Source organism: Vigna radiata, chromosome 4 (genome assembly GCF_000741045.1).
Source record: "Vigna radiata var. radiata cultivar VC1973A chromosome 4, Vradiata_ver6, whole genome shotgun sequence".
NCBI classification, from domain to species: domain Eukaryota; kingdom Viridiplantae; phylum Streptophyta; class Magnoliopsida; order Fabales; family Fabaceae; genus Vigna; species Vigna radiata.
The window spans coordinates 2925758-2939240 of record NC_028354.1 but is presented as its reverse complement, the minus strand read 5'-3'; positions in this window follow the sequence as shown (position 1 = coordinate 2939240).

Below are 13483 nucleotides of genomic sequence, written 5' to 3'. Positions count from 1 at the left end.
GATGAATTTTTCAAGGTTTTTCTTATGGGCGCGTTTGTGACCGGCTATGATTATTGACAGTCATGCGGACATGACAGCGTCGTACTGTGGTATCCTGACTCCCGACATTGCTTGCTTGGTTACCGGTCCGTCCGTACGGCGACTTGAGGCTCACCGCCTAGGTCATATACGTTTCGTCTCTCAGGATTTCGAAGAACATTGAGCATGGAAAATGCGGTGCTAACTCGTGCTGATAGGACTTCATGTGAATTCTTCAAAGTTTTTGTGATAAACAAAGGTTAGTCCCGCCGTTAAGACCGGGCTTCACCATGTGTTTCCTCGGGTTTTAGCGCGGCGGTCGCCTCGACTATCCCTAAGACCGTCCGTCTCCCTCCTTACAGTACAAATTTCATTATTTTTGTTACATAATTTGAACTTATACGGTAAAAACATTCAATAATTAAGAAAAGCTCCATGTAAGACTCATATGCATCAACATAATAAGTTTTTCTATTGACATATTTTTATTTTATTTTATTTTGTTAAACACCACAAATCCAGTTAAAGAAATAATTAAAATTGCACAATTTGAATAGCGCAGGATGAAATTCTTCAAATAAATAAAAACAATAAATCTAATAATAAAAAAACGAGGATAGTACAAAAAAAAAAGAAAATGCAATAAAATTCATGGAAGTGCAGGAAAAAACCCTTAAATTAATCGGGCCAATTTCTATTGGGCCGACATTACGTGGCTCGGCTCATCACATAATTTTGGCCTAATCCTCTAACCTGAGATAGCAGGTACCTATTTCAATTTTTTTTTCCTCAAAACCATTTTATAAAATTGATGAAATTAAATTAAACTAAATTAGGATAACAAAATGTATTCCAATTTAGTGACATAAGGTCATTATTAATGTTTTTTTATTTTTAACATTTAGTCATTATTCGTATAAGTCTGCCCAAACATTTTTTATAGATGCAAATGATGGATAGAAAGGACATTTCACAAGAATCCAATTCATGGATGAAAGTTAGGTATGTCATTAATTGGATCCAATTCATAGTATATTAAATTTATGAAAAGCATTTATACACAAAAGTTTTATTAAAATATCTTTTAATTATGTATAACAAAAAAAATACAATTAATGATAAATAAATACATTTTCTAAATAGTAATGAATTAAAAAGAAAAATAAATACTGATTAGAGATTATTGTCCAGATTTATGACAAGTTGGCATATTGTGTTTTCCCTTTCTAATAAATTCAAAATCCAAATGAATAAAAGATTAATTATTCATACAATCTGAACTCTAATGAACTGGACTCACAGAATCAAACCATACTAAGATTACATTAACTGTGTTAGTCAGTTCTTGCAGGCTACTTTCTTAAAATAGGCACATGAAGGCCAAATCCAAATTACAAGAAACCTAACCAACTCATATCATATAAGGCAAAAATTCAGTCTTTGCTTTTCAACTTGCATCATCTGCATAATGGTTACTGCATTTTGATTCTGCAGTTAAGACAATCTCAGCTACAACTTAATTAGAATGCCCTCATGCTCTCGTCTTAAATTGCTGAAATTTTTATGAAAAAAAATTTATGTTATGTATTAAACATTGTTGTTATAAATATTTTAGTAGTGATCAAAGTGATAATGACTACTTATAGATAATGACACAATTGTTATTATTGTTATACAGGTGAGTTTAAGTCTTACATTGAATAAAATCTATATTATATTCGTATTTTATCAGTGTTATATTTTTTTATGATCAATAATAGAAATTTAGAGAAAATTATGGTACAAGAGTGGGAGACCATTTGGGTTTGGATTGGTGATTTTGAGTGGTTTAATGGGTAAATGTAGCCTACCAAATTCAACATTACCTATGGAAAGTGAGTGTTGGCAAGTGAAATAGACATCTAGAAGAAGTGTGCATAGAAGAGAGACAAAAAAATATTAGGAGTGTTTCAATAGGAACTAAAATTCCCCTAAAATGGGGCTAAAATTAAGGTACATTCAATCAAAATTTACCGTCCCAATGATCAAAATTATATAAATTGAAAATAAAAAACAATGTTCAAGAACCAAAATTTAACCAAAAATTAAAATTTGATTTTGATTTTTTTGACACCAAACTCTAGGGTATGTTAAATTTTAGCAATTTCTAGCCACCTGATTTTTCAATTGATGAAAAGTGTAATAACCTAATTATTCTTGTTCCTTTTATTTTTCAAGGACGAGTCATAATTTAAAAATAATGTCATCACTTATTATAACCATTTAAATATCACAAGAGTGATATAAAATGCAATTAAAAGGAAAGTTATAAAAAAGTATTCGTGTAGGGACTCAAAAATTAAATTGCTAAGAAGCCTTTGTCTTAGTCATTTATAATAATAGTTGTTAAAAAAATGTTTTACATATATGTCCTTTCCTACATGTGTTTTATATTGTTGGGTGTGTATGAATATTTATGTTGTTCCTTTACTTTATTGGCAAGAGTGAACCCTAATCCCTCAATATACATTCAAATAGAACATTTTCCAAACAATTGAAAACAAATAGGCTACATAGATATGCAAAAAAATAAATTTCCAATCAATATATTATTTTGCTAATCTCTTATAAAATTAATTAAGCCTTTTTACGGGTTTTCTTTTTGCAGAAGAAATTATGATGTTTTGGAGACTTACACATAATAGATTGTTGCCGACAAAATAAAAGGGCAGAATTTGTTAGAAGGTCTTTCATAGATTTGATTTGATAGAAAACCAAACATAAAGGCAAATATTCATAATAAGGTAAAGTAATTTTGGTGGGTGGAATTCTGACATCATTTCAACACTGTGATTGACTTTATTTCTGGATATCTTAAAGTTCAAAAAAATAAAAATAAAAATTCAATTTTTTCATGACCCTTTTGTCAAACTTATCCAACTTTGAGGGCATTGGAGGAGAGACACATAGCTTTCAATGTTTATGCCCTACCATTGAAGGGTCCTTATATACACCTTTTCCTTTTCTTTTTCTTCATCTTCTTCTTCACCCATTCAAACCTTGTTCCATCTCCATATATATATATATATATATATATATATATATATATATATATATATATATATATATATATATATATATATNATATATATATATATATATATATATATATATATATATATATCATATTTTCTTTAACTTTCAAACTCAACACCACATGTTACTATAAATACATCTCATCATTAATTTTGTTTATGCCTCCAATGAAACAAAATTTCAGACCTTGTCCTCTCTCAAATGATCGATTCAAGTGCATTTCATAATTGCAGTCGAGTCGTGTTCTTATGGCCACATAAAAAAGTTTGGATTGAATTATCATATGGGCTATATACAATCCATAATTTTAATCATGAGTTTTTATTTTCTCATTATTATTTCTATTATTATTATTATTTTGCCATCATAATGAGCACATGTAGTATTTTTTTAACAGTTTTCGACATGATAAGGTTGGTTAAATTGTTACATTGTATTTTGTTACCACCTTCATTTTATTTTTAATCATATTAATAATTTATTAGAAAATCTATTATAAGAATAAGTAAAATTTTATTCGGTAAGATTTTTTTCTTAAAGAACTTGTTAACCAATATTCTAAAATACATAAACAAGTTTTGAAAACAATTATTTTTATTGTTCTCTTTCACATCATAAAATTAGAATAAAAAAGGTTGATATATACATGGAAAGACACGATATATATATATATATATATATATATATATATATATATATATATATATATATATATATATATATATATATATATATATATATATATCCTTTCAATGTATGTTAACAAGGATGTGATTATGTAAGAAGCTTTTTTAACTTTGAGTTGTTGCCTCTACCACCATCTCTCACTTCCCATATGTCAGGAGATATAAATTTCATTAGAACATTAGACAAACGACTGAATAATGCACAAGGGTTCAAGATATAATTGATGAACTCATATGTTTTTTATTCTTTCTTTCACCTTGTACAAATAAGCAGGTAAGACTAGGTTCAAAGAGAATGAAATGTTTAAAATGTATATTGAGGTTGTAAAAGTTTTCTTTTATAAAATTATACAAATTTGAAGGGATAAAAATATAAATTTGGTAACATTATATAATAAATACTTTTATTTATATACTAATTTTTATTTATGTAAAAAAAGAAAATTGGAGGGAGTCCTAATAATATATAAAGTTCCACCTAAAAAGAAGGTCGTACTAAATAATTATAGAATTTACCAAGGTCAAGAATGAGAAAACTAATAAAATGAAAATGGGAGCAATCAAATTTCTAATCAAAACCAAGAAGAAACCAACATGTTAATTAGGTTCAACAAAATCTTCAAGACATCAAAGACACCATCAATACAATTGTCGAAAGATTTCTTGGTGGTAGAAGTCCAAATTCAATGATAAAGAGATACCTTTTAAATATACGTATAATTGACCTATTTTTATCAAGATATCTTCCTCATATCATGTTCACAAACAAAATTTTCAAGCAAGATGATATAATCATGTCCATTGCCATGATCACCCATTGTTCAATGAGAAAAGTATTTATAGACTAAAGAATTTTGATCAACATATTGTATTGGTCAACCTTTCTAATGTTGGATATTCTTGATTAACGTGTTTGTAAAATCTTATCTTAATCCTCTAGTGAAGTTTGCTAGAAAAAAGGTCCACATGGTTCAATCCAAATTGAAGTACTAAAACTTTCCAAAATTGATTGAAGAAACTCATCCTTAAGAATAGCGCAAGGATGTTGAATTCATTCCAAAAATGGAGAGTTCACCAAAAGAAGAAGAAGTTGATTTAAACTCTTAAGAGCTAATAATACATAAAGCTTCGTTTGAAAAGAATGTCGTGGCAAAAAATCATGGAGTTTACCAAGGTCAAGGACGAGAAAACCAATAAAATGAAAAAATAAAGTTCCTAATCAAGATGAAGAAGAGAACCAACATGTTAATCTGGTGCAACAAAATTTTCAAGACATTTGAGACACCATTAATTCAATTGTTGAAAGATTTATCAATTATGGGAGTTCACACTAGTGCAGCGCAGGGAAACGACCACAGTTGTTTTTTAGTATACGTCGCGGTTTTCAAACTGTGGCTTATACAGGCGTAGTAAAAAGTCTGGGACTTTAGGCCGCGGTAAAAACTTTGCGGAAATAACGGCGGTTCCCCCATGAACCGCGACCAAAACCCCCCCTTTTTAAAAAAAAAAACGTTTAGCATTAGGCCACGGTTCGAACCACGGTAAAAAGCTGGGAAAATGACCGCAGTTCGTGCTACAACCGCAGCCAAAACCCTTTTTTTAAAAAAAAAATTGACCAACTTTCTACCGCGATTGTGGTCACAACCGCGACCTATTATCCTGGAATTTTTTTTAATGGCAGGTCTGTTTTTGTGATATCTACTACCACAAAAATGGACCTGCATATCAAACAATCACAATCCACACAGATTCAACACAATAATCAATGTTTACATCACATAAAGTACAAAGTCTAATAACTATAAATCAACATGTTCAAATGTATTTTAAATCTAGTAACTAAGAACTATTATATAATCTAACTATATACTTTACAACAGCTTTCCTCGTAAATGATAATGGCTTCTCAAGAATTGTTGTAGTAGTCTTGAATCTCTACAAGAGACAATTGATATTAATTAGTGCATATGAATTCCAAATGTTGGAGAAAATTAAACTTTGTTAAATTTAAAAATTACCATTTCCCAACCTCTTGTGATATGGGAACGAACAATGTGGGTCGTCCAATACATTACAAAGTATCCACACTCATATGACCCCTTCTGTCTGTTACACTACAATATATCATCACCGTTGTAAATAGTTAGTGAAAAACATTAAAACAAAACAACTATAAGAAAGTATGGCTTTAGCATATGTCAAACCTTGAGAGAAATTCATGCAAGCTTTCTACTGTTAGCAATTAATCTCCCAACCATCATCATATTTGCTGGAATAGAACTATATATATAAAAAAACGTTTTAGCATTCATTTATATAACAAATAAAGTCCAAACATTGAGGTTCTTACCAATCAATTACTTGTTTGAGATGTGTAGGAGGAGACTCGTGCAATGAGCAGAACCACAAAGCATAACCCTCGTGTATAGAAATAACAAGAAGCTGCGAATGGCTCCTGAAATTCATAATAACTTAATTATTAGATATTAAAATCACATATGGAACTTTATTATATTAACAAAGTTCACTTACCCAGATATATAAGGCAAAAAATATATTTTCTTGCCGCTTGCAAATCTTCTTGTGAGATGTGTTGTGATCTCATCAAAATCTCCTGCTTTGTGAATGGATTGGGGATCAATGAACCCATAATCATCAGAATACCCCAATTTGTTACTGATCCCAAACATATACCTGAAATCAAAAATTAACATTGATATAAGTATACTTGATATATAAATCAATTTTATATAAATAATTGCTCATAGACTTACATCATCCATAGTTAAACTAATGTAATATTGAACTCTTCTGTTCCCGACGCAGGCTCTCTAACATCTTGGCCATGGAGGTATAATGGGACCTCAAAGCCTCTCCCAAATACATTAGCATCACATTCAACCTCCAAAGGCTTATTTTCAAGGATGTCAGCAAGTAGCTACAATGAACTAAGAGGATCATCCTTAGATAGAGGAATCTTCTCCTGCGCATGCGTCTATTGTTACATGGAAAAATAAGATAACTTTTGACATCAATAACATGTAAACTTTAAAATTGAGAAGTGTAAAGTAGAATTCCATACCGGGGGGTCAGAAACTGAACCAACCAATTGTTTAGGTCAAGCGATAAAAGACTGGAATGCATGTTCCACAATGAAAATCTCATTTGTAGGCAGAGGAACTAAGGCATATGGTATGATAATTTCGTCTACTAAGACCTTCACCTCATCCTCTAATAGCTCCATACCGTGAACAACAGTCGTTGCCTTAAACATTGTTCCACAAGCTACCAACACCGTCTTAGTATCGTCTAAAATGTATAACAGACATGGACTAGCATCGTTCATGTCATCCCCTAGGACGACTGGTGCTGAACAACTTCCTTTCCCACTTCTCCTTGTCAGAGTAAATGTTAGATTATACAAAAGATAGAAATAATTGCACATAAATGTTTATTAATTTTACCTGTGGGAGGCACAACATGTTCCTGTTCCTGTACAAGAGATGGCATCGGGCGCATGCCACAGCTCTCAAACTGCTGTTGGAACATGGCGTAGATCTCATTATACAATTCATCCCTGAGCTTTGTCCAAAGCTCTGTCCTAAACTCCTCCCTGAGGTCCGCTCGAAGCTTTTTTGTGATCTCTTGTGTCAGTTTTTGTTGTTGTGCTTCGGTGTATGCATATGGAGTTTGACGAGAAGAGATCCCAAAATAATCTTGAATTCCTAGCCTACTCTAGTTCCAGCAGCACGTACATGTCCAGGGTGCTCAGATCGTCCAATTGTAGCGGTAAGAATATCTTGGCGACCCTCTAGAATGAATTGACCTTGGAGCTCTGCTCAACCAAGGAGTCCTGTAACATTACAAAACACCATTATTCTTTAAAAAGTTCGATGTAGTATGCATAATGAAATTATTATTATTTTAGGAACAGTGATAACTTACAATTCTTTCAGAGATTTCCCGTGCAGTGTCAGAAGAGTAGATGTCCGATGGTTTCATACGAGCCAACTTCCATTTCTCATGCCGAGAAGGTGGAGAAGGAGGCTGGGGGCTACCACCCTCAGATGGTGGTCTAGCATCTGCCTTTTGCTTGAGGGTTTTCTCCTCAAGCTTCCTATACCCACCACGAGATAATAGGTGGAGGTTTTTGTTTTGAGCACTTGTTTCTTGTGCTTTGCTTTTAATTGCTTATCACATATGTTTAATTAATTAGTTCATATGATATATATTTGTTAATGAGGAATTGAATAATATCAACTATACTAATCTGTCATTCCTCTGATGTCCGACTCTGTACAAAGAGCCGTCAAGTCTCCTTATCAATGGACTTATATGTAGTACATGGAGACTTCTTTTTATGGCTTCCAAAAATATATCTTGAGGTCAACTTACTTTTAAAATTTCTGAAGTTTTCAGCAACAGTTGATAAACACTTATTTCTAAGTGTTGCGACATTTGGAATGTCAAATGTTAGCTGAAATAAACATAATAAAGTTGTATCAGTACAAAATTATCAATATAAACAAACTGTAATTCAAATGATATTAACTAACTTACCAATATATCGTTCCATATAATGTTCCGATCAACCTCAGACACATGGTCAAAAGATGGAGTAAGAATACTAATATTCTCACGTGTCACTACTCAAGGTATAATCGGATGTCATCAACATCGGGGTCAGTTGTCACACTCGTGATCACGTTAACATTTACCGGTGTTCTTTCACCACTATTCTTTTTTATCAAAAGTTGTTTCATCCTGGTGGGTTCTCTAGTGGATCTGGAAGGGGGAGCCTCATCCCCTGAAGAATGTGGATGATCAACCATATATTTGCCAAAATAAATAACAATATGAAATATTAATAAAAGACTTATGTAATATCATATAATTTAACAAAACATGTAATATTGATCATAGGAAATATTAATTAAAAACTTATGTGATATTAATAAAATACTTATACAGAAATTGGAAATTCATACATAAAAATATAGATTCATCATATGTATATTTCCTCATCATGATCTGACTGAAATGCATGTACATCATCGTCAACTAGAGATTGGTCATCCAAATTTGTTGTAGTTTGAAATGAATGGTTGTCAGCAATATGAATATTAATCAGACTGTCTTCGTTAACTTCAATTTGTTTTTTCCTTGAAGAGCGACATACCAATGGTCAGACGCAGGATCTTTGACATAAAAAACTTGAGATTCTTGATGTACCATGATAAACGGTTCGTCTTGGTAACCCACCTTTCAAAAATCAACTAGTGTCATACCCGATTCATCTATTTTCACACCACTCTTAATGTCAAACCACTTACATTTGAACAATGGAACAAAAAACTTGGTGTAATCAACCTCTCATATCTCTTCTATTATACCATAATATCTCATTGATCCAAGTACAGGAGATTGATCTTTTGATGTGGAAAATTAAAGCGACTCAACTTCTAAACCGACTCCACTATTTTGTACTGTGTTTTTATCATCCAAAGTCTTCGTATAGAATGTGCAATTATTGACTTCATAACATGTACAACATACGACATCAAACTTTAAACCATTTGCAAGCCACAATAAAGTTTGAGAAGAATGTGGCTCTTTGTCAATTTCAGATTTGAACCAAGACATAAATGTTTTATTATGCTCCATCAACTGTCATTTCTCTGATTGTCTTGGATTTTTATTCTTAACAATGGCTTTGTGTGCTTCCAAAAAAGGGATCACCTCATCTGTGTTGTTCAATATATAAAGATGTGCTTGCAACAATTCTTCACGATCTTTGTCACCACATTCACACCTCAGATGCTTTTACTTGTAGAAAATTTATTCAACCATGATGTGTGAGGAACTCCTATTGGATTCGTTGATGTCATGTAATCTGAACAAAAATCGATACTTTCTTCAGCAATATACCTTTCAATCATTGAACCTTCAGGACGATATGGATTTTTAACATACCCTTTCAAAATCTTCATATAACACTCAATAGGATACATCCATCTTAAGTATACCGGTCCGCACAACTTGGTTTCTCTAACCAAATGAACAAGTCCTGCATCGACACTAAACTCTTCATTTTTGAAGAGTATCCTTGTGGTACTTTGATACTTTTTAAATTATCTTCTCTTGTCTAGACATTGTGTAACATCCAGGGGAAAAATAAGTACGTTTACCAATCTCCTTGGGTGTCAACTCTTCTCGGATATTCATGTCAACCAAATCCAAACGAGCATTCACTCCATCTTTTGTCTTTCCCTGAATGTTAAGTAGTGTACCAATCAAGCTATCACACACATTCTTCTCTACATGCATCACATCTATGCAATGTCTAACATCTAACTTTGACCTGTATGGAAGATCAAAGAATATTGATTTCTTCTTCCAATGGGTCGTTACAGATGACTTCTTGGATGTTTTCCCAAATACATGATGTATTTTATTAACTTTTTCAAGAATTTAAAGGCCAGTAAGTGGATTTGGTGCTTCATCCCTCTCTTGATATCCATTAAATGCTTTTTTTTAACCTTCGATATGGATGATTACGTTTTATAAATCTCCGATGACGCAGATACACTGTCTTTCTTCCGTGTTTCAATTGATGAGCTACAATGTTTTCTTCACAGATAGGACATGCTTTATGACCCTTGACACTATATCTTGACAAATTACCATAAGCTGGAAATTCATTAATGGTGCAAAATAACATTGCACGCATAACAAAAGTTTCAGAAGCGAATGCATCAAATATTTCAACCCCATCAACCCACAAAAACTTCAAGTCTTCAACTAGTGGGCTTAGATAAACATCTATGTCATTTACAGGCTACTTTGGACTAGATATCATCATAGAAAACATCATGTACTTATTCTTCATGCATAATGCAGAAGATAAGTTGTAAATTATCAGTATAACTGGCCAACAACTGTGATTGGTACTCAGATTACCAAATGGGTTCATTCCATTAGTGGTGTCAACACTCAATTTCGTCCGGGGAAGTAAATAATCAAAATTTAATAATAAGAGAATAATAATTAATGGTGTGTAAAGAAAAAAAGGAAAAAGAAAATAATAAAATAATCTTCCTTAATGTAGGACACATCACATTAGAATGTTTTTGAAATATTAGTTTAATATGGTAATAATTTGAATTATATTGTTTGACAATAATTACAATCACAGTCCTGAATATTATTTGATTTATTTTTTCTTGCAATCAAGACCATTTCTTTCCCTATTTTGTCCATCGTCAATTATTCTCAATTAAGACAAGATTGTCATAATATTACAATATGTGCCTATAAATACACACTTTGTGAAAGGAAAAAGGACCGGGAAAAAATAGAGGAAAACACTTAGTGATATTAGATATTGAAGGAGAGAGTATAGAGAAAAAATATATTCTCACACATAAGGGTTCTGTGAACAGCAATCACTGAGGAAGCACTAAGAGAATTCCAGAAGCTAAAAAGGTATGTCATCTCTACACTCCTATTCTTCTCCTGTTATTATACTTTAAAGTTTTCTTCCAAAGATTTTTTTCTTTTTACACACAGACAATGTTTTCTTAAAATCACGAATTTTTAAATATAAGTGCGCGTCGGCCTATGGCCAGTTTCTTTTCTTCTTTTTCCACCATTTTTTTTAACACAAAAAAATACACAAAATATTTAAAACCAAAAGGTCAATTTTGTTAAACTAAACCTTTTCACTTTTCGAAAAATGTCAAACAATCCATAATAATTTTTAAACAAACTCACAAACATTTTTCTAGATAAAGAACTACATGATCCCTGATTGTCCATTAATCGATATACGTAGGACCAAGGTCAATCCTTGTCGGGTTCATAAAACAAAAAATATTTTTTTTGTTTCCTAATAATTTCTTTTATTCTATTTTACTTATATTTTTGGGGAAATTTAAATATTTTGGAAAACCACATTAATTTTATATATTTAATTAAAGGTATTGCCTTTGGGTAGGCACGCTAGGGTGTTAATACCTTCCTTACGTGTAACCGATTCCCGAACTTGAAAATCTCTTTTTCGTAGACCGTGCTTTTACTTAGGGTTTTTCCATAGTTTTTCCATAATAAATTATGGTGGCGACTCCCAAAATCTTTTCTTAAAACCGTTTGTTTTTCGGTTCGTCGTCCCGTCGCGATCCCGGTTGCGACAATTGGCTAAACCAAGCCTAAGATTTCTACACTCTTTACCAAATTGGGAGAATTGTTGATCAATATTTTTCCATTGCTTTGAATCAGTTGGATGACGAAGCAGTCCGTCAATTTTTCTCTCATCTGCATGCCATCTAAGGTTTTTAGCATCTTTGGGATTCGCAAACAAACGCTTAAGTCTGGGCACTATTGGAAGGTACCAAACTACTTTCAAAGCAGCTTGGGAGACATACAAAGGTGTTTCCGCATTAGTCGACATCGTCTCATATACATGAGCTTTGGCAAAATTTTCTGCGCCAACATCGCGGATCATGTCCTCTAATTTGTCTTCATCCGTTCGATCTTCTTCCATAGTGGAATCAATAATATTTTCAGTTTGGGAGTCAGTCGAAAAGTGCATTTATTCGCCGTGTCATATCCATGTTGTATAGCATCTTAGGAAACCATCACATATAAGATGTTCTCTAATTTTGGTTGTGTTCAACTTTCTCCCATTCAAACAGTTCACACAAGGACATCTAAATTTCACTTCATCATCACTTGTACCCTCATTACGTTGTGCAAATTGTATAAATTCCTCTACCCCTCTCTCGTACTCAGCACTAATGCGTGGTAAATTAATCCAATTTCGATTCATTCCTAAATATTACATAAAAAGATAAGGTACTGAAAATCAAACTTGCAATTTCATACATATCATTCAAACTTGTAATTTCACTTAGTGATTACTCAAAATAGTATAATGTTTAGGAATTTTATTAAGGATTAAATTCTAATAGTTCTAATAATAATTGTTATTATGCAAATACTAATAACTCTAAATTTTCTGTCTAAATTTTCTATGTCTACATATTTTCTAAGTCTAGATTACCAAAACAATAGTAATTGTATTTAGCAAAAACGAACAAAAATCATGCCGAAGAAAGCAAAAACGAAATACCTGGAATGGGCACGGAGAGGAGGAATGAGCGCGGTAGAGAGGAATGGGACGGCGAAGAGGAATGGCACGGCGGTTTCCAAGTGGAAGTTTGACGATTTTGATCGGTCAAAACTCTTCCCCAACGTTGAAAATGGCAAATGCACTGAAAAAATTTGCGTTTAAACGGTGAAAAGCGATTGAAAATGGAAGCAAAGGGCGTATGTCGTCAACGGCAGTGGAAGAAATGCTCTCTGAATCAGTTTTCGCGAAGGAGAGATACTGTTCAAATGTGTTTTATTTTTTTAATCTACAAGAGAATATGTCGCGGTTCCACACTTAACTACGGTAATAAAGGGGAATATGTCGCGGTTCTACACTTAATCGCGACCTATTCTCCTTAAAAAAATAAATCAAAATGGTATTTTTGATTTTTTTTTCAAACTATTTGTCGCGGTCTATTCCCTTAAATATTTAAAATTTATTCAGATCAAGAATAGGTCGCGGTTCTCTGAGCAACCGCGGTCTATTCCCTTACATTCTGAATCCCCCAACTGCCTTCTCAACCGCCTTTTGGGAATGTCAGAAGGCAGGGAGA